The 20,260-nt window shown below is 36.9% G+C and overlaps 1 protein-coding gene across 1 annotated transcript in view; it reads right to left on the minus strand.

Moving 5' to 3' along the window:
- Nucleotides 1-19,523, minus strand: part of lingo3a (leucine rich repeat and Ig domain containing 3a) — a 49,039-nt gene extending 29,516 nt beyond the window's left edge. The window contains exons 1-3 of the mRNA XM_067415961.1: nt 19,466-19,523; nt 16,350-16,463; nt 12,945-13,787 (exon numbers count right to left, since the gene is read on the minus strand). The gene's annotated coding sequence lies outside the window, so the exon portion shown is untranslated. The remainder of the gene's footprint in view (nt 1-12,944; nt 13,788-16,349; nt 16,464-19,465) is intronic.
- Between the last annotated feature and the right edge of the window lie 737 nt (nt 19,524-20,260).

Raw genomic sequence — 20,260 nt, forward strand, 5'->3', positions numbered from 1 at the left:
GTTGCATACAATAGTCCATAAACCGAATCATGTCCTCATAAACTGCGAGTAAACACACACAAATGTTGACAGGCCACTAAATACAGTACATACCACAGAGACGGACGTCCTGCTGTTGCTGTTTCTCCTGTTCAATTTATTTCAGCCTCAGATTTGATTCTGGATCATATCTATTAGCTGAGATAGCCATGGGCTCCTCCACGTTTGAAGACGTCACCGCTTTGTTCGCGATTGTCATTCTTTAGCTTCGCCCACTCGATACGCCTCCAGGCGCTCGGTTTTTTCCGGAAAGACTCGGTATAGCCTCTATTTCTTTTATAAATATAATAAAACTAAAGACTTTTCGAGAAATGAAGGATGCAATACTACTCTATAGGTACTCAAGATTGACATGAGATTGACTGAAACTGAGTGTTTCACCCCCCCTTTAAAGAATTATGACTCTGCTTGAAAACAAAGCAAATCATTCTTTGTTCTAAAAATGTTATGTTTTTTAGTATTACAGTAATGAGACATTACTATAATGATAATTTGGGGTGAAAATGCGTCATAATCACAATGTAAATTATATTAATATTCCAGAAAAAGTATAATACAATAAATGTAATTACCTGCCTTCTGTTTGAATTGTGCAGATTAACATTTCCCTGATCAAACAGATCTAATTAAAATTCCTTCTTTTCATTATTTTCTTTCAGTAAAAGCAGAGAGCAAAGTGCACATCTGGTCTTACTTGGGAAATGATGTGCATGTGACAAAAAAGATGGATTACCCAATTACAATATTGCGACCTTTCATGCGTGACAGTTTTGTGATTTGGCAGTGTTGCAATTTTACCTTACACCTGATCGAAGGCAGACAGTGAAGAACCTGATTGTGTCCTTGACAAATGTCCTTTCAGACAAACTCCACAATGACAGTCTGAAACCTGTCACATCAAAGATCGACCACCGCAGTCTAGCCAAGCTAGTGTGAGAGGAACAAATCTAACGATTCAAAGAAAGAAACCGAATGGAACAAACAATGAGAATAAATTACAAATATTTTGTGAATAAAGGTTCAGTTGAGAATTAATTACCAATATTTTTAATAGTCAAAACAATGTAAATAAAGGCATAATATTTTGAGAAAAGTATTAATATTTTGAGAATAAATTGAAAATTATGAGAATGAAATAGTAATATTATGTGAAGAAAAATGACAAAATTATGAAAAAGTAGTAATATTTTGAGAATTAAAGTGAAAAATATGAGAATAAAGGCATAATATTTTGAGAAAAGCAGTAATATTGTGAACAAAGGTCTAAATATTAATGCTGCCTTAATGTGCTATCAGAATTATCGTAAATATGAGTTTCCACGGTAAAAATTGCACATGAACTCCCTCCCATTTCAAAGTTTTAATGTGATAAGCTCGTAATCACCACTTCAGAAGATGGAATTATTAAATTTCTGATAGCACTTGAAGGCGGCATAAAATAAAGTAGTAATATTTTGATAATAAAGTAAATATCAAAAAAATTAAGGATTAACATTTGGAGAATAGAAATATTTTTGAAGAAAAGTCAAAATTATTAAAATAAATTAATATTTTGAGAATAAAGATAAAATTATGAAAATAAAGTAGTAATATTTTGAGGATAAAGTGAGAAATATGAGTATAACAGCATAATGTTTCGAGAATAGTAGTAATATTTTGTGAACAAAAGTCAGAACTATGACAAGTTGTAATATTTTGAGCATAAAGTAAAAAATATCAGGCGCAATATTTTGAAAAAGCAGCAATATTGTGTAACCAAGAGTAAAACTTAATATTTTGCTAGTAAAGTGAAAATTATTAGTAGTAATAGTTTGAGAATAGTAATATTTTGTGAAAAAATGTTCAAATAAAGCAGTAATATTTGAGAAGTGAAAACGATGCCAATAAAGGAGCAATATTATGAGAAAAGTATTTTGTAAACAAGTCAAATTATAGTGATATTTTGAGAATAAAGAGAAAATTATGAGTAGTAATATTTTGCGAATAGTAATATTTTGTGAACAAAAGTCATAATTATAAAATATAGTAATACTTTGAGAGTAAAGTAAAAATGATGAGAAAACATTTGTAATATTTAGAGATAAATATTTTTGCAAAAGTGAAAATTATGAAAATTACGTAGTAATATTTTGAGGAGAAATTGAAAATCATGAAAACAAAAGGGAGTTATATTTGGGGATTAGAACTATTTTTTGAAGAAAAGTAAAAATTGTGAGAATAAAGTCAAAATTATGAAAAAGCAGTAATATTTTGGGAATGTAAAAATGAGAATAAAGAAGCGATATCTTGAGAACAGTAATATTTTGTGAACAAAAATCCAAATTATAAAAGCAAGATTTTGTGAATAGTGTGAAAACGATAGGATTGACAGCAACATTGAGAATACTCAAAATGAAGTAAATATAAAGGAGTTATTTTGAAAAAGGTCAAAATTAGAGTATTGTGAGAGTAAAAGATAGCATTACGGAATTGCATTTGTGAAATCAAACGGATGAACCGTCTACCACGTTCCAATCTCACACAAAGAAAATCGAAACCTACAGAGACAAAGTGAGAATTCGTAGTTGCAAGAATTTGATATCACATGTGGCTCTATGATCACAACGTGTTTTCCATTATAGCTGAATAATTCATCAATGCCTGGCAACAGGCCTGAGATGTTCAAGCTTGCCTGTACTTTCTATTTTAAGTCACATGAGAAATTCATGGCAGGTCCTCTGAAGTCCCATCAGTACTGTCTATTCTGAATTCGGCCTTGCCTAGATGGATGCATTGACATGAGGTTCATTATATTGCCTCCTCGAGGGCCCCGAATGACACACTGGCACAGGAAAGTAAAGGTACGGAGGGTGTCGCAGCGAAAGGATAAGATCTGGCCACCTTGGACGCTGTTGCTCGGGGTCAGACAGGCTTTACAGAGCATGAACCGGAGCCGTGTAGGCATCCCGTCCATCACGACGCACAAAATCAATTCCCTTAAGTCGTTCTTTCTACATCCTTCATTCATTTGACAACCAGTAAAACGACATCTGGCAAACTCTCTACAGAGCGGATGCATTTCCACAAGGCACAAGAGAATTTTTTTGGACGGCGCCCCAGTACCGCTCGCTGAACGCCAACATGAAGACACCTTGATATGCTGTGTAAACAAACTCTCTTGCTGATTCCACTTTGGTGTGTAGAATTGGAGCGGCATTACAAAATCTATCTGATGAAATGATCCAGGTCTTCCTGACAGCTACTGCAGGAGACGGGAAGCATAGGGGCGCGGGTTTAAACCGATCTCCGTCTCACCATCTGTCGCCATATTGTCAAAGACGATCCAATAAAGGAACGCGAACAATTAAACCATCCTTGGGGAACGGGCTGTTTTGCTCACGATCGACATCAAAGCCTCTTCAAGTCCAAAAGTTTCTGAAACAACCATGGCACAGTTTCGTCAACAGAAAGAAATAAAAACCCCGGAAGATCAACCAGGGCTGTTTGCACAGAGGAGACAGGCAGTGAAGCTTAAAAAAAAAAACGGAAAAACTGGGACGAAAAAATATAAAATACTACTAAATATTTGATGAAACTGTGCATACTGTTTTTGTTTCTAAAGGAGCATTGTCCAACAGTTTCAGAGGCAGCTTCATGTTAATAATATTGTAATAAAAAACTAAGCCTTCCACCACCCCCCACCCAAAATAGAAAAAAAGTATCTAATATTACAAGAAAAAAACATTGAGAATAAAGTAGCACTATTTTATGAATCAAGCTAAAGCTGAGAATATTTTTTAGCATTTTGAGAATATTTAAAATAATGAAAATGTTGTAATATAGTGAGTGAAATAAATAGTGGAAAAAATAAATAAAGTGACAATTATGAGAAAACCACGTTTTAAGGATAAACAAACTTTTGGAAAATAAAGTAATTAATTATTAATATTTGTGAGTGTTGTTAACAATGTTGTTAACATTGAGAATAAAGTAGCAATATTTTCTGACTAATGTTGAAATTGAATTGAAATGTTTAAATATTGAATATTTCAAATAATTAAAATATTGTGAGTGAAATAAAGTAAAAACTATGAGAATAAAATTAATATTTTGAAAATAATACAATTTTGAAAATAAAGTGAAAATTATGAGAATAAAGGAGTAATATTTTAAAGGAAGATACTTTTTTAAAATGAAAATTATGGGATTGAAAGCAATATTTTAAAAAAAGTACAAATTTGGAGAAGCAGCTATATGGTGAAAAAACTAGTAATACATCATGAACATTGTTCAAAATTATGTAAATAATATTTTGAGAAAGATCAAAATGGTGAATAACGACATCATTAGAAGGATTAATAACCCCTTAAATCCCATAATTTTAACTTTCTTAAAACCTTTTTAATTTAATCTCACAATGATACGACGTCATTCTTGAAAAAGTCATAAAAGTCTTTCCATTTCATATGCTCTTGACTCAGAAAATGTGTAAAAGTCACATAAATGAACCTTCTACCAAAATGTTACACAAAAGCGAGGGCGAAACAAATTCACGTCCTGCCATTATCGCCCTCATTCCTCCAGCGAATGGATATGAATAATGTTGAAGCGACACCAGGCTAAACGGCTTTCTCTGCTTCAGTCTCAGCCGGTAAAATTGGCTGATGAAATGAGTCATGACTTTAATGCAGAACAGAGGCGAGATAGAAGTCTTTAAATTGATACTATGAGTCTCATGCGTGAAAATGACCGGGAATAGAGTTATTAGTCTCTATCCATCATTACCCATCATGACACCGTTACGCTCTGTCTGTGACTGCTGCCAGGCTGAAACTTTAAAAACTTGGCCTTAATATGTCACTGCTCGGGATTTATCAGATATGGCCAATTGTAGAGCGCAATGAATAATTGATTAAACGTCAACATTGAAGCGGTCAGGAAACGTCTATTAATGCCATCCAGTGTGAGATATATGCCTCTTGTGTAACCTGTGGTTGGACTTCCAACCCAGAGGGGCTATTTTGGGGACTAACATTTAAAAAATTAATCAACCTCCATCTGCCAGCAACCGATGAGTGGAAATTAAGGGGACGGCTTATCGAATACCTTCTCATCAAATCAATCTCATCTTGATAGAAGAGGACAAACAGCTTTAGGGCTTGTTTGATGCGTAGGATGTTAATCCAATTACATAATTAAAGAGCTGGCAGAAATAAAGGCCCAATGCAGGGCGACACCGAAGACATGCAACCTGAGCCTCACCCCGAACATTAGAAAGTAGCCAAGGGCGGTGAAAAGGTAATTCTAGGCCATGATTGAGCAGAGGAAAAGCGCCGTCCTCTGAACGTCATGAATCCGTCATGTTAAAAGCAAAGTTATCGGGAAAAGCATTATGTGCGTCACATTTCCCCACAGTGCGATTAGGCGGCACAGGCTGACCTGCCTCAAGCAATAACAGCAACTACAAAAACATAAAAAGGACAATTACAGTGAGCGCTGTCAGTACAGAGTGAACCGGGAGACAATGTTATACTCAAGTATTCTTGTGTAACATGTAAATACAATAACACATGAATAGCACGATCATACTTTCTTCTGTGAAACACGAAAGAAGAAATTTAAAGGGGTCCAAAGAAGTCTTGCTTTTGTTTTTGGGGTGTACTAGAATATGCTTTCATGCTCGATTGTTCAAAAAAACAAAATCATATATATTTTGCATTATTACAGCACCTCTCTCTCCAGTCTGGCTCGAATGCGCCATTTAGTTCCAGTTTCGATGAAGCCCATCCTTCAGAAATGCAAAATGTGCTGTGATTGGTTAGCTGGACCAGTGTGTTGTGATTGGCACCTGTTAGCGCATGTTCGGGAAATCTCCCGCCTCTAACCGCAAGCTCTACTCAAATAGTAAATATTAAGGATGGTCTGAATTTCAAACCAATTCAAGTCTTTTTCAGACTTAATATTAACAAACAAGAGGATGTTATGTCCAGAATGGATTTAACAAGATGTTTCAGATTGGTTTGTTTTTTGTTAACTTGTTATATTTTATATCTTGATGTTTGTCGGAAAACTACAAACAGTAATCAATCGAATAAAATTTTTATTTTCCTAAGGGGTAGTGAACTGTCTTGGCTTGCAAGAGCTTTCAAAAGCTACAGTAAACACTATATCAACACTAATGTTGTCTAGCAAGTGAGCGGAGATAAAGCTTTGCCCTTTGATTACATCATAGCAACAACATAAAACGTATAATTGTAAGTTGTAATTGTAAACTGTTAATCAAAAACACAATTACAAATAATAAGAGATGCTTAAAAGTTGTTAACCACAAACAACAGATTGTCCTGACAAAGTGGGAACTGCTCCATTTCAGGAGAAGCTTTTGTGTGTAGAAAGCTCTTAGGTTCTGGAAGCTGTTCTGCGTAAAATGTGCAGAATTTATAAACGTGGGCTTATGTTCAGGAACAGTGTTTAAAATCAATTTAAACTACAGTAACTGGGTCTGTTCTTCGCACAAAGCTATTATAATCCAGAAAACTTGGAATATAATGCATGGGTTGTATGGATTACTTTTATGGTGCCTTGTGTCCTTTGATGTTTGAAAGTATCCGTCCCATTCAACTGGGATTGCAGCTGCATGGAAAAGAGCAACCACAATATTCAACATTTTCTTATTTCAGTGCTCATTTTCAATTTTGTGCTCCTCAGAAGAAAAAACATTAAGTCATACATGTTTGAACAACACGAGGATGAGTAACTAAGGGGGAAATCGGAAATGGTAAACTAATCTGTTTAATCTGGAAACTGAGTTTGAAAAGCCTCACATGCAGTGACCTTTGACCAGCAATTTATATGCAAACCATAACACTCGTCATATGCGCTGCATGTAAAATCTCGTTTTGTTGTACCCCATCGGGAGCCATAGATATGCAAAACAAAGTCTTGTTCCAAGGCAATGAATAAAACATTAACGATTCAAAACTGCTTTTGTCCCCATTTCATGATTTTTTTTAAAGTGTCCAATTACTGTACTTTGGCTTGAAGTAGGCCCAGTCCTGTGATGAAACTGAGGGATCTCATGCTCATTAAATGTGATACCAAAGAAACTCAGCAGAAACTTACAAGAGCTCAATGGAGAACACAAGTGACTGGAAAAAAACACATTAAAGGAGTCTTAAAGGAAAACTCCACTTTGTTGAAAATAGGCTCATTTTATAACTCCCCTAGAGTTAAAAAGTTGAGTTTGACTGTTTTTGAATCCATTCAGCCGATCTCTGGTGGTAGAACTTTTTAGCATAGCTTAGCATAGATCACTGAATCTGATTAGACCGTTAGCATCTTGCTGAAAAATGACCAAAGACTTTCGATATTTTGACTATTTAAAACTCGATTCCGACAAATACACGGATAATGCGATTCGGCATTTGTTCCCGGGCCGCTAGATTTGGTCCATTCACACTGCCAGCAAAATACCGTAATATGTGCGCTTTCACACACAACCCGTAACGGTCCCGGGTCGAGTTGACACGTGACATCCTGATGTGGCGTATAATGGCGAGCGATCTCAGCTTCAGCGCGGATAGTAAGGAGCTCCGTGTTCTCGACTTGTGTCCAGTTTGCGCACATTTCTGCTTGTTTAATTTGAGTTTCTTTTGTATACGAACACTCTCTGCGTTTAAAACACCGACTAGCTCTTCTGGCACTGCAGGGTTGTATTATTGAAAAAACAAGCTCTATGAGTCGCATGATAACTACGTACACGTTGCGGCATTAGTTTTGGCTTTTGTTCACACAGCGCTCATCCCGGGTCAAATCCCGCAATGTTACTAGGTCCCCGACTAGGGATGGGTACCGAAAACCGGTATTAAACGGGCCCGGGGTTGAATTTTTAAAGACCGTTGTATCGATAAGCTCGGACGTTATCGGTTCTGCTGTCGGTACTTTTGAAAATACACGTGACGAGAGAGAGAGAGAGAGAGGGAGAGAGAGAGAGAGAGAGAGAGAGAGAGAGAGAGAGAGAGAGAGATAGAGAGACGCAAACGACTGCCGAGGACAGAACTAAACATTCAAACATAACCTGGTTACACTTTAGATCTGTGATAGCCTGCTTTTATTTTAGATTTTGTCTTTCAAAGATTATAATAATATTTATGTCTAGCGCAACTTAATTCCCTTTGCAGCAGTAGCCTACGCCGTCATTTCTCCCTATAACTCAAACGTAATGACAGAATCAGCACGATCAGTTATTGTAGTAAGATACAGTCTAGCTACTGCTGGTAAATTGTGGGATGCGTTTAATAATAAAAAATAACGATTAAATGCACAAAAATGTGTGCAAGAGATTGTTCCCAAGTCGGCGCGCGCTCTGAAACAGCCGCAACGAGACGAGCAAATTACACTTTCGGTTTCACACTCGCGTCTAAACGATCAAATGTACACAGACATCTATGTCAAAATGACCGGCTTGGAGAGTCTCTTAAACACAGTTTGTGTCTAAAATGGACGTAGTTATTATGGATATAGTCAGAAGAAAATGTAGTGCATCTGCCTATTATCAGTCGCCTATAGATCTGTACGTCTGTCTTAAAGAGGCAGCGGTGTAAATAAACATGCTGACGAATTACTGCAAATTAAACAACCAAATGTAAAGAGAAAATCCCTCACAGCTCTTGAATGAAAAACTTCAGCTTTAATAAGCATTATTTTGGCTATTTATGATGAACAGTGTTATTTTACATTTGATTACTAGAATTCTTCCTGAAATGAAAGCACTGCATGTGTTGGCTGTGTATTTTTGTTAATTGTGTGTGTGTATATATATATATATATATATATATATATATATATATATATAAAATCTCAAAAAGTACCGATAAGAATACCGTTAAAGTACCGGACCGATAAGCAGTATCGGTAAGAGTAGTAATACCGTTAAAACCTTAACGATATCCATCCCTATCCCCGACCCAGGTTCAATTCGGTAATCAATTTCGGGACGTGGTTGCTTTCACACAGAAGGCGACCCGGCAATGTTCCGGGAATATTGCGGGTCCGACGTGCAGTGTGAAAGGGGCTAATGTGTACTAAGACCGATGGAAAATGAAAAGTTGCAATTTTCTAGACCACAGCGCCTGAAAATAGGCTAACTTCTGTCAACATAACCAACGTCAAAACCTGCTTGTACAGAGAGCACGATGAGTGCTATTTTCCGGTGCTGCATAATATTGCGCCGCTGCACCCATGGTATGGCAGAAAAGTTCCTTTATTACGCAGGAATAGTATCCTATCGTTCCTAGCCATATCGGTTTAGAAAATCGCAACTTTTAATTTTCCGTCCGTCTTGGTAAACAATGTAGCTACAGTAGAGTCAAGTTTTAAATAGGAAAAATATCAAAAGATGTGATGTGATCCTTATTTTATCATGGAATATTGCAGTATTTATTTTAAATTATTTATCCATGCGAAAAAAAAGTTTTTTTTAACTCCTTTGCTATGAGTTTAAAACAACCACCCAATCAATTCCTGATGGAAAAAATCATGTCCCAACCTACATTTTTTCTTGTTCGAGAAGCCATTTGACTCGGATATACATCACAATAGAGAAGAAAAGACGATCACAACTTGGAAAGCAAGGTGATTATTCCTTCCCAGCTGCAAGCCTGATCTTTATTATACTGATCCGAACACAACAGCCGCGATGCCTGTTCCTCCTCCTCCACTGCCCACATGCAGTGATCCTCTCTGCTCATCATGCTTTCATCATGAGCTCTGCGTATAAAGGCAACAATGAAACCTTATGCTGCTGATCCAGTTAAGACAGAGCTTGTCACTTACACTAAGAGGGGGATGAATAACCCAAGTTCAATAATGCCTTCAACACAAGCGACACCAAAATGAAATTGCCTCACACATTTTATTGCCATCAAAGTTTGCGTTCAATACGGTGTTGATGTTTAAGCTTTGAGCAGGGACACTATAATGAAAATATGATGCCTGAATAGTGACACACAACAGACTCAAAATGAGAATAGACACTTGGTGCTTTCAAGTCATGTGATAGAGATGGCATTTACTTGCTGCACACACGCAAACAGCGCCGCAATGTCTTAATTACAAATAGGAGACTAGATTTTCCTTAAGCCCAGAGTTTCCCTGTTGGGGAGATCCAGTGAGAAAGAAAATGGAGGACAATATGGATGCAAAGTTGATGGTAATTTTGTTTAAATTAAATAATTACTTTTCCCCCCCCTAAATATGATAGTATTGATACAACAGAAAATATAACAATTCAGTTTACAGAACCTTCCTAAATTGAATAAAGCAAAAACACCTGATGCATAATCTTTATTCATCATTTTTTTTAAAAAGCTTGTATTTTTCACTATCTTGCACTGACCAATTACTGTAATTACTGTAATGAACCTGAACTGTAAAAATCCTTCAAGAGCTTGTGTAACCCAGAGAGACTGTTTCGAACCCCTCTCAGAACAGGTCAAGTAGGACCAGTTACATTTGGTGCCGTGACCCGGGTGGAAATAAGGTTTAGGGGAGTGAGTGTAACGGATGTAGGCCAGTCAGAGCTGTGCGAGTAAACCTCACTCCCCTGGCCTCAAGCTAGAGGCTGCAGTCTTTAGACACCTTGTTAGCATGCCCACCTCATTTCGAATCCCACTCAGAGCAGGTCAAGTAGCACCAGTTACATTTGGTGCCATGACCCGAAAGAAAATGAGGTTTAAGGGGGTGATTGTAAAGCGGGCCAGTAAGAGCTGTGTGTAAACCTCACTCCCCTGGCCTCAAGAGGTGCTAGTGACTGATGCTAGTGGCTATGGTCTTTAGTGTTCTTGGTATAGAGCCTGTCTCCTACACAAGTTACATTTGGTGCCGTGACTCGGATGGGGGTGAGGTTTAGAGGGATGAGTGTAACAGAGAGGCCAGTAAGAGCTGTCCATGTAAAGGTCATTGCATAATATGAAATTCTCGTCCGAATTTTGCACATGTTAAAAACGAAATGACCCTCATTGTGTCAATCACGTTTACACTCTACCAACAAAACTCTCATCTGTCAAAAAATTCAGATCTGGTTAAATTTTCGGTGTTTTTCGCATCCGTATCAAGCATTTTGAGAGGTGATTTGACAAGAAACTTTACGATGATGAGTACACTGGAAAAAATGCTTTTCTTACTTAGTATTTTTGTCATTTCCAATCCTAATATCAACAAAAAAAAAATCGTACATTAAGCAGCATTTTAATTTTAATTCAAACATAAAACAAGATTTTACGTACCCATTGGCAGATTATTTTGCTTATTTTAAGCAAAAACTCGCATCATTTTGAGTTATTTTCCCCCAAAACTAGACCATTTTTACTTGTTTAGTAATTGCTTCTTGTTTTAAAATGTGTTAGATGTTTGGAAAATACTAAGTATGTGCGCAAGGACATTAATTCTCACTCCCCTAGCCTTAAGAGCTGCATTTGAACACATGAACACAAACTGTTAATGGTGCAAGCTCATGTTGCATTTGTCCATTGTAGTACAAAAGAATTGTAGGGTAATAAAGGAAAAATTCACACAATTTTAATTGCCATTATTTACTTGCAAGCTAGTAGTTCAAAATTTGTATGCTGGAAAATGTTCACGCAAAAAAGCATGCATCTTTCTCTATGAGTGTTTATATTAACCACGAGACTCAAAGTTGTTCACTTGACCCACTACAGTTCCTTTAAAGTCATATAGGTTTATTTGAGGAGCAGATGCAAATTTACCACACTATTCACTGATATTCGTGCCATTTTTTGGTTGCGACACGTGCGGAAAAAATATAATTATAGTTTTATTTATATCATCACGGCCAAAACTGAATTACAAAAATACAAGCGTTACATATGTACAATAAAAATAAAAACCAAGCATACAGAAAAAAACACAGCAATTAATCTTAATTAGAAGTTAAGAAGTCCTTAAGTGAGCTTACGTCATAAAAGCGGGACAATCCAATAAAATGTTTGTGCAAGCCAGTACATTTTGCCATTAACGACAATAAATCATTCTATTTTTTCAATATAACAATGACCGTGAATGAGATTTCAGAAGGAGTTTTTAGTGAATAACGACTTACATTTTTGTCTGTTCCTCACATAAAGCTATCACAGAAAGCATTTTTGTATTTCTCCATGAACCGTTCAATGGACATGTTTGACCATTGCGCTCATGCAACTTTTAAAAAATGCATCAAGACTCCATTTCACTGCCCTGCGTCTCACGTTTCTTTGACTTGACCCTTGTGGCGTTTTTGTCCTCTTGGGCAGATGTGGTCACTATAACCTTAAATGCTCAAGTTAAGCTTAGATCAACCTTTAAAAAAATACAGGAATCGAGCAGTATTGCATTTTCCTTCTCATTTCACTGCCCCGCGACTCATTTTTAACTGCAAAAATACGTTCTGTGTGAATCAGATATGGTCACTATAAACGGAAAAGTGCTACATATCAACTCTAAGACACCTTCTGTTATACCGTTCCACAGAAACATGTAACATGGTTTTGTAAGCAGCATAAGTGTAAGTAAATGTCATTTTTAGATGAACTATTCCTTTAAAACCACCTTGAAGAGGACGTCCAAAGAAGACAGACCAGCCGCAATTAAATGATGAGGCTCGTTATTTGCATGCGCAAGCACCACAGAGGTAATTAAGCTGGACGCAGGCTGGATTACTACATTAGATTGGATATAAATGCTTTTGAAGCTCCTGATAGCAACTGCTTTAAAAAGAACAATACGGTATCCCGGGTCCTTGTCAACCCAATGGCAAAGATGACAAGTTACAGGTCTGACTTCACAAATAAGCTCCCTATATTTAACCCTAATTCCAGGTGTGCCAATTTGCCACACTAAATGGCCCCTTTGGAGAAGATGAAAGTGCTCACCCAGAACTTGACAGGTTGAAGGTCCACATCAGCCAGCCCTGTCAGCTCGGCGTACGCGTCTATCCCCGGTTTCGGCTGTCCCTCTCAGCTACGGCGTGGGGGCTGTGCACAGCTGCCTGGGGTTGAGTCGCCCAATTAAGCTTGCAGATGCTCCTGACTGCAGCATCAGATTCCAAGATCCCAACCGGATCGTCCCTCTTCTTGCCAATGGATCGTTCTTTTGTCTTCTACTGTTGCCAGCCAGAAGTCAATAGGTTCTCCACACACATTGCTCCAGTGACAGGAAGGATAATGTGTGTCTTTCTGCACAAGTGTGTGAGGGAAAAGAGAGAGTGTGTGTGAGTGTATCAGGCGGGATGAGTCGTACTCTGTGAAGCGGTGATATGTGAGCGAGCCCGTCTCTCTTCTACTCTCCACTACGGCTGTATGGCTTCAAAACTCACAAAGCCAGCGAACTGATCACTTAGGGACCGTCTCGAAAGTGCAAACTAACTGAAAACAATCAAGAGCAATCCATTAGAAACAGATCCACTTGCCGTCCCTCTGGGTGACACCTAAAGGACTCAGTGGCTCTTGAGAAAAGTTCTCTATGAATTGATTTCTGCCCGGGTTAGTTGTGTTTGTAATATTTTCATACACACCATTGACTTCACAACTCAGTCCCTCACTGAAAGCTCCCCATGTCCACGAGGGCTTGAATACTCAAGCAAAGACCAGCAGCTGGAATTTTATCATTTTAGCAGACATGTGACCTCCTTAATGCGCAATCCTTTTATCTTTTGTCCTGTTTTCAGTTTTCATCTGTTTACCTCCGGAGACCCCTCAGCAGGATGTTAGTGGAGGCTGAGAGAAAGAGAGACAAGAAAAAAAAATAACAGTGTTAACCTTTTATCAGTGTTGAGTAGCAGCATATGGAAGACCATATACATTTTTTTTCTTAAATCATGCTTTGGTATATCATAAACAATTACAAAATATTTATAACAAAAAAATCTAAATTGAGAATATCCATGTCAAGTCATTGTTATGACAATCATGATTATAGTTTTTTTTTAAAAAGGGATGTCATAAAAGACATCAATTTGTCATAGTAAATGTCTTCTCATATTCCTACTTATCTTAAAATTGAGAAAATCATAATTATGACACTTTGTTATAGTGATTTTTGATGACATCAATTTTGACCGATAATTTTTTTTTTATAATTATGAGAAAGTCAATTATGAGATGCATCGAAATTGAGATGTTACATATAATTATGAGATAAGCAAAATGTTTTGTTATAGTTATGTCATAATCAAATATGGTAGTCAACAAATACAAATTTTAAATCATAATTAAAATGATGTAGTATAATTTTTTTTAATGTTTATCTGGTAGCACTTTACAATAAGGTTTCATTAGTTAGCCTTAGTAAACTACACAGTTAAAATGAATTAAGAAGGAACAATAATCCTACAGCATTTATTAACCCAAGTGCTAATTTCAACATTTACTAATACATTATTCAAATCAAAAGTTTTGTTTGTTAACATCAGTTAATGCACAGTGAAGTAAACTAACATGAACAAACAATGAACGACTGATTTTTATTAACTAATATTAACAAACATTAATAAATACTGTAAGAAATGTTTTGTTTATTGTTATTTATATGTTAACTAAAGAACCTTAAAAGGGTTAGTTCACCCAAAAATGAAAATTATTTCATTAATTCATCACCCTCATGTCGTTGGACACCCGTAAGACCTTCGTTCATATTCAGAACACAAATGCAGATATTTTTGTTGAAAGCTGATGGCTGAGAAAGGCTTCAGAAAGGCCTCCATTGGCATTCAGTACATTCCCACTCACAAGACCCATAAAGGCACTGAAGACATCGATACAAAGTCCATCTCACTCGCTGTACATTAGTTTTACAATGCGACGAAAATAGTTATTGTGCGCACAAAAATCTAAATAACGACTTTATCCACCAAGTTACTGACGTGAACTCCACGCATGTGCGAGAATATGACGCAGATCCGCCGTTCAGACACATGACCCAGAAGAGGAGGAGCAGCGATATCGCGTGAGTTCACGTCCGAGACCTGCACGGAAGACAATATCTTGGCGGATAAAGTCATTATTTTGATTTTTTTTTTGCATACAAAAACTATTCTCGTTGCTTGGTAAAATTATTGTACAGCCACTGTAGTGAGATGGACTTTGTATCGATGTGTTTAGTGTCTTTATGGGTCTTGTGAGTGGGAATGTACTGAATGCCAATGGAGGCCTATCTGAAGCCTTTCTCAGACATCAGCTTTCAACAAAAATAACTTCATTTGTGTTCTGAAGATGAACGAAGGTCTGTCCAACGACATGAGGGTGAGTAATTAATGAAATAATTTTCATTTTTGGGTGAACTAACCCTTTAATGTAACGTGTGTGACCATTTGTTAATTTTTACTTTCTCATAATTATGACTTCTCATAATGACGTTTTCCATTGAATATGGCCTTTTTATGTCATTCTTAGTATTTACCAAGGCATTTTTATATAGAAGAAATGGGCATTCAGAGTAGCTAGCTACACTGTTAAAGATATTCCAAAACTCTTACCACTGCAGCTGCTCAAAATAACAGCAAAGTATTTTTATTGGTGGAGACATGAGGCCCTTCATCCCTGTTCTCTATCTATCTGTCCTAAACAGTATAAGAGATCATTCAATACAAAATCATTGCATGCTGAAAATAGTACACCAAAAGAATGGTACATAATTAACGACATATGATTTTACTATTCTGTAAATACTGAAAAATAAATCTTAGTTTCCACAAGAATATTATGCAGCACAACTGTTTCAACACTGATAATATTTTTCTTGAGCAGCAGATCATCATATTAGAATCATTTCTGAAGGATCATGTGACACTTGAGGAAAATATAATAAAAAAGAAACAGTTATTATAATGTTATTTAACAATATTACTGGTTTTACTGTACTTTTTGATGCAGACTTGGTTAGCATAACTGACTTCTTTCAAAAACATTTTCCAAGAAACCTTACTGACCCTCGACTACATAACTAGTCTATCCAGAATACTGCTTTGAGACACCTTAGAATGTTGAATCTAAAAAATGTGGCACCTTCTCTAAAAACAGCCAAGATAACAATACACACATCGCAATGCTGTCTCTGCTCCTAATGGCCTCAGCCAGCCTTAGATGTGGGTGTTTGAAACGCACTTCAACACCCTCACAAACTCAGCTTGAGCTTTAAACCTTTAAGATGGCTTCATTTGAGTGGCAGCTGTGAAAAATGGTTAAGAGAACAGTGAAGAGACAGGGGAATTCTGGGGCAGCAGAAGAAAAACATCCTTTGTCTTCTTTTTCAAGGAAGGAAAAAAAAAAAGACTGACTGACCTTTCCGAGATGTGGAAGTGCCTGGGTGCGTCACACTTTATTTGAAGCAACAAACCCTGGTGGAGGGCTCCAAAGGGCACCTGGAGGTGTTTGAGCTTCGTCCGGTGAGACCATCTGCATTACTGAGAACAGTGAGAACAGCCCGCAAGCAAAATAAAGTTATGATAGGGACTCTGGATGTGGCGAAAGCAAGTGTCTTCCCATGGCACTTGAGGAGGTCACCTTGACGCGTGTGTTTTCCCTGCGGGTGCTAAACCTTGTTAAAACGCTTTCAAGGTGGCCACAGAACATTGCGACACTGAGTAACATTAGCGCGTTTCCTAACCTGTCAGGATGCTAGCCAAGCGCAATGCTAGATGGCTTGTTGCATATGGTGGCCATTATGTTATAATGATAATGATATATATGATAGTCAGAGTCACGTGCTAGCTGTGTGTTAATTAACCTTAATTATGAAGAGATAATGTAGTTCCAGACAGACGCTATTGTACTTGCCAAACTATTTATAACTTAAAGTAGTTAAACGGTTAACTAATGGAAACACAAATCATACAAAGAAGCTAACTGCATTGAACTTTTAAATAAAACTGATAACTTAAGCTACTACAAAAATATGGTAAAGAGCTGCGCAGGAGTTAGCTTGCTAGCACATAGCTTGTCACTGTTTTCAGCTACCAAGCTAACAAAAAATTAGTTTAAAGGGATATTTCACCCAAAAATGAAGATTACCCCATGATTTACTCACCCCCAAGCCATCCTAGGTGTATATGAAATTCTTATTTTAGACAAATACAATCGGAATTATATAAAAATATATAATTGCAGTGAATGGCAGCTTAAAATTTTGAAGTCCAAAAAAGTGTATTCATCGATAATAAATGTACTCCATATTGCTATAGGGAGTTAATAAAGGCCTTCTGAAGTTAATCAATCAGGTTTTGTAAGAAAAATATCCATATTTAACAAGTTATAAAGTAAAATATCTAGCTTCCACCAGACTGCCTTCTCTATTCAACTTACGAAGAAAGCTTTTTTCGTAAGTTGAATACGGAATATTTTTCTTTAAAAAAAAAAACATTGTCAGTTGTGTGGAGCCTTATTACAAAAACAAAAGTCTCACCATTAAAAGTCATGTTCCAAGCATACAATTATAATTGACTTATTATAATTTTATAATACTTATTGTAATTTTGTCGCTTATATGACAGACTTGCGCTGCACGTTACACTTAACAGTATTTTTCTTTTATAAAGTGATTCCTATCATATTTTAGCAATTCAAAACCATCATGGCGAACAAAACCATCAATGTCCATCTCTGTGTTAATTTTCTTAATGGGCCGATAACAATAACATAAAACAAAATGAATATATCATAAAAGCCTCAATTAACATAAAAATATTTAATATATAATTAATTAATATATCGGCTGATACTGATATGGTAGTCGATATAACGAGCATCCCTAGAAAAATTTGTAGCGAAACTACTCAGCAAAACAGATTCCAATCAGGTTGGAGAGCTAATAGCTGTTCACTACTATCAATAGGAATTGTGAAATAATAAATATTGCAAATAAAGGGCACTTATAATACCCCTTTTTACAAAATGTAATATAAGTTATAGGTGTCTGTGTAAGTCCAGAGTATGTCTGAAGTTTTAGACCAAATTTCCCTCAGATAATTTAATACACCATTTTTGAAATGGCAATTTTGAGGTTTGAGAAAAATGAGATGTTTTCTGTGTTTTCCTTTAAATGCAAATGAGCTGCTGCTACCAGCCCCAGAGGGTGGAGTCTTCACAGCTCGTGAACATGCGAATGAAAACTGAAACGATAGATCTGTTTGTTTTGATGATCATCTCTGTAGTAGACATGCTCATGTGTCATTGCAGTTCTTTATCATCATGAAATATGATCATCTGTGTTCGTTTTTAAAGCCTTATCACTCTCAACTTGAGCACACACACCTGACGGCCGAGCATGCGCACAGAGAGCTGGATGTCGGCACCTCCGTGAGCAGGCTATTAAACTAGTTGTCTTTCATGTGTTATTGCGATTAAACTGTCAAATGCACACAATATCAGAAAACACAGTTCAAATGAAAACAGTTGGTTATGTCTGTGCACTTATGCAGCAAGAACAGAAATCCTGTGTGGGGTGTATATTAGATCTGATAGATATGTAACGTTACAAAAGTGAAAGCAGTGTAATATACAGTACCTTCTGCTATTGATATGAATCAAATAACAAAAGATAAACAGAAAATCATTCACTGCTTTTGATTGAATGAACGTTAGTAGCTTTAATAAGAACAGATTTCTTACTTGAATGCTGCTGTTAATGCTCTGGCAAGGAGATAAACATGGCCGACTGTGTACCGCTATCTGAGGGCGGGGTCTATGCTAATATGGCAGTGTCCATCAACACTCATGGGTGGGGCCTGTGAAATGTGACTTCACTTTACCAGGAATCAGCAAACGGCTTGTTCCGAGACACTGCTTATGATTTATGGAGATTTAAAACAAATTTTAAAAAGGAGTGGGTGGATTTTTGCCATTATAGGGTGTGTTTTTATTCATTATAGGGTGGTTGTGTACACACACTGTCAACGCACGTCAAAAAAATGTACGTAATAGTTTCAGTTAGGCCTATATTGTGCTTAATAAAACTGCAAATAAATATTTAGCAACAAAACAGAATGTAAAACTCAGGACTCAGCTTGGTAGTTTTACTTGCTAACAAGTAGCTTGTTACTGGAAGAGCTACACCGTTTTGTAAACAACTGTCTTGCTACTGAAAAATGGAGTCACTAGTTGGAGGCTAACTAGCCAGTTTGTGTGGTACTGCCAAAGCAAGTTGTCTAGCATTTCATATTTTAACATGCCATAGGCAGGATGCGTTACACAATAATACAAAGTGACATGCTGTTGTGAAATCACCATGAAGCAGAGAGACAGAAGTGACTCAAATTTTCGATGTCATTGCAATGCCTCAAAAGCTAACCACGCTGAACTTAGGGAGTTCTACTCTTTTAGCAGTAAATGACATTGCAAGAACAGGGACTAATTTGCAACCTTTCTGTGTGTGTGGTGTGTGTGTTGTGTGTGTGACAGACCAGACCAAGCCGCCGCCTCCAGAGGCAGTCATGATTGAAGTCATGCAGAGCGTGGCTGGAGTCCCACTGGTTCCAAATGAGTCCCTTCTGGGAGGAGGAGGAAAGGGAGCAAGAAATACAAAAAATTCAGAGGGCATCCCAATGAGAGGGAACAACAAATGCCATTTCCAGAATCCAATTCAGAAAAGTGAAATAATGAAATATTTCAAACACCAATTATTAAAGGGTTAGTTCACCCAAAAATGAAAATTCTGTCATTAATGACTCACCTTAATGTCGTTCGACACCTGTAAGAACGCTGTTCATCTTTGGAACACAAATGAAGATATTTTTGATGAAGTCCGATGGCTCAGAAAGGCCTTCATTGACACCAATGTCATTTCCTCTCTCAAGACCCATTAAAGGCACTAAAGACGCCGTTACAAAGCCCATCTCACTACAGTGGCTATACAATAATTTTATGAAGCGACGAGAATAGTTTTTGTGTGCAAAGAAAACGAAAAAACGACTTGTATAGTGATGGGCCGATTTCAAAACAAACCTTTGAACTTTTATGATTCAGTGTATCGATTCATGATTCAGACTGCATTTTAAACTGCCAAACTGCTGAAATCAAGTGACTTTGGCGATCCGAATCGATACATAACGATTTCAAATGATTCATAACGGTTCAAAGCTTTGTTTTGAAATCAGCCCATCATTATAAGTCGTTATTTAGTTGCTGTTTTTTGCACACAAAAACTATTCTCGACGCTTCATAAAATGATTGTATAGCCACTGTAGTGAGATGGGCTT

The sequence above is a fragment of the Pseudorasbora parva genome, chromosome 14 (genome assembly GCF_024679245.1).
Source record: "Pseudorasbora parva isolate DD20220531a chromosome 14, ASM2467924v1, whole genome shotgun sequence".
Taxonomy (NCBI): Eukaryota; Metazoa; Chordata; class Actinopteri; order Cypriniformes; family Gobionidae; genus Pseudorasbora; species Pseudorasbora parva.